Source organism: Limulus polyphemus, unplaced genomic scaffold (assembly GCF_000517525.1).
Source record: "Limulus polyphemus unplaced genomic scaffold, Limulus_polyphemus-2.1.2 Scaffold16476, whole genome shotgun sequence".
NCBI lineage: Eukaryota > Metazoa > Arthropoda > Merostomata > Xiphosura > Limulidae > Limulus > Limulus polyphemus.
The window spans coordinates 1-3,025 of NW_013682086.1; the positions used below are offsets into that span (position 1 = coordinate 1).

General features: G+C 34.1%; 1 long non-coding RNA gene across 1 annotated transcript; it reads right to left on the minus strand.

Annotated features, from left to right (window-relative positions):
- Positions 1-275: 275 nt before the first annotated feature.
- On the minus strand, positions 276-3,013 carry LOC111084315. The gene is made up of 3 exons (XR_002609492.1): positions 2,301-3,013; positions 1,334-1,463; positions 276-384 (listed from the first exon to the last, which is right to left on the minus strand). It is a non-coding gene; the product is annotated as an uncharacterized LOC111084315 (long non-coding RNA).
- Between the last annotated feature and the right edge of the window lie 12 nt (positions 3,014-3,025).

The window sequence follows — 3,025 nt, forward strand, 5'->3', positions numbered from 1 at the left end:
CACTCAGAATCTCAGTGTATAGTTTGGTTAACCCTAATCACTCAGGAAGTAGGGTTAACTAAAATATACAATGAGATTCTAAGTGAGTAGGGTTAACCAAAATATACACTGAAATTCTGAGTGAGTAGGGTTAACCAAACTATACACTGAGATTTTGAGTGATTAGGGTTCACTCAGAATCTCAGTGTATAGTTTGGTTAACCCTAATCACTCAGGATCTCAGTGTATAGTTTGGTTAATCCAAAGAAGGATATCTTGTTTAATAGATATCTTACCTGAAAGGATGTTTCTCCTCGACGTCTTCTTCCAGTTCTTCTTCTTCTGGGGATGAAGAGCTGGAAATAACTGTGATTTCTCTATCTTGGCGAATATTGGGGACAATGACTGTTTAGGAGATAATATATTGTTATAAGAACAAACAAACGCAATGCTGCGAGTCGTTTGATTAATGGAGACATAAAAAAAATGTAGTTTAAAGAACATTTTAATTTTAATCACAAATAACCTTACGAAATCATTTCACGATCACTGTGTGGATAACTCGTGTCACTCTGCAGTCAGTTTATACGTACAGTTTCTATAGTTCAAGATTGTTAAATTAAACAGGTCAGAATGTGATAAACAAAATGATGGACTAGTCGTTCATGATTCCCTCCCCAAAATGCTGCATTTCCACTTTGATAGACATCACTTAACACTAATCGCTGGAGAATGCTGGCCATGATAAACATAACCATGTCTGCTACCTCTACAACTCCATGTTAATAACGTGCCTGAACACTGTTTATGTTTGCTGCCTGTACAAATCCATGTTTATTACGTGTCTGAACGCTTTTCCTGTTTGTTACCTGTACAAATCCATGTTAATAACGTGTCTGAACGCTGTTCCTGTTTGCTACCTCTACAAATCCATGTTAATAACGTGTCTGAACGCTGTTCATGCTTTGTATCCCTACAAATCTGTGTTATAAATATTTTGAACGTTACTTCGTTATAAACGTCTAAACTCCAGTTTAATTAGAGTGCCGTTTATGTTGAAGTTTTACATCCCATTCAAACCTATATTCTAGTAATGCTATAAACTATTGGCTCACCAAGTTTTAATATAAGCTCCTTCTTATACAGGAAGTATTGGCTCACCAAGTTTTAATATGAGCTCCTTCTTATACAAGAAGTATTGGCTCATCAAGTTTTAATATAAGCTCCTTCTTATACAGGAAGTATTGGCTCACCAATTTTTAATATGAGCTCCTTCTTATACAAGAAGTATTGGCAAAACTTGGTGAAAAACTTTCAGAACTTCAGATATCTTGGAATGTCTATAAACACGAACCTTGGATGTCTTCACAGTTACCATCAGAAGAGGCTTCTGGGATTGGTGACGTCACTCCGTGGCTGATTATGATCACTGGCTCATCCATATCTTTCAAGTTTGCCATCAAAGCTTGCAGTTCAATATTTATCTAGGAGACATTGGTATTTGTTATGTAATATTCTGTAAAAGTGTGATAACAGAAGTAAAACTCTTTACAGCATTATCAGTAATGTGTATATACGTATTTCCGAAATTATAATCAAGTTTCAATAATAGTGCGCGATGTCAAAATAAATAACTGCCTTAACTATAAATCATTAATTTTTAAAGTATTCTCTTATTTCAATGTACGATTTGGTGTTTAAAACCTCGGGTCTTACAACAATACACATTGAACTGAAATAATACTTCCTGTGAGATAATACTTCTTGTTTACTGCTATTACAGAAATGTCTTCAAACTGAAATAATACTTCCTGTCTACTGCTATTACAGAAACGTTTTCAAATTGAGATAATACTTCCTGTTTACTGCTATTTAGCAGTAAACAGGAAGTATTATCTCAGTTTGAAGACATTTCTGTCTACAGAAATGTCTTCAATCTAAGATATTAACCACAATTGATTCTCTCCACATAGGAGAAAGGATTGAGTCAATTAATATACGTTATTTAATAAATAAAAAATCTGATATTTATCATTTTTACCACTGTATTATGTATTCGTTAAAAAGTTCTTAAAGTTGAATATAAAATGAGTTTAAAGTAAACCTCGAATAGCAACAAGGGTTCTTTCTAATTTATGTCATAAATACATACGTAATTTTAATCTGTACAACTTGATGTTATAATTATACACCTTTTGCCTTTGTTCCCAAACTCCATCAAGACGATCGAAGAACGATGGAGATTGTATTAAGGTTCATTTAATGAAATATACGAGAAAGTAGTTTTTTGTTGGTCTAAATTAGAAGTCACTTAGTGGTACCTCTTCTAGCTTTTGCCTGTATCTGTAATTGTCGTCTTGGAGACGTCGAATTTGACTGTGTAGTTCAAACTCTTCCGAATCTCTTCTGGACTTCTTGACGGGCTTCAATGTGGCTCTCACGCGCCTCACTCCAATACTCGGATTTTTCTTTAGTTCAACAAGCTAGAAATAGACAAGGAGTCGAAGATCTGATATCTTTATTATTTGATTATTTCAGTTCGTTACCGGAAATACAATCAAACGTAATGCATATATTTTTATTTAAAAATAATTTTAAAACTGTGATACGATCGCAGCGACACACTCGGAGATCGTGGTATCTGGAAATAAAAGTTATGAAAGAATATTAGTGGAAGTCAGTTGAAGATAAGATATTTTCTAAGTGCTATGAAAGTACAACTGATCTAAGTGCTATGAAAGTACAACTGATCTAAGTTCTATGAAAGTACAACTGATCTAAGTGCTATGAATGTACAACTGATCTAAGTGCTATGAAAGTACAACTGATCTAAGTGCTATGAAAGTACTACTGATCTAGGTGCTATGAAAGTACTACTGATCTAAGTGCTATGAAAGTACTGCTGATCTAAGTGCTATGAATGTACAACTGATCTAAGTACTATGAAAGTACAACTGATCTAAGTGCTATGAAAGTACAGCTAATCTAAGTGCTATGAAAGTACTGCTGATCTAAGTGCTATGAAAGTACTGCTGATCTAAGTGCT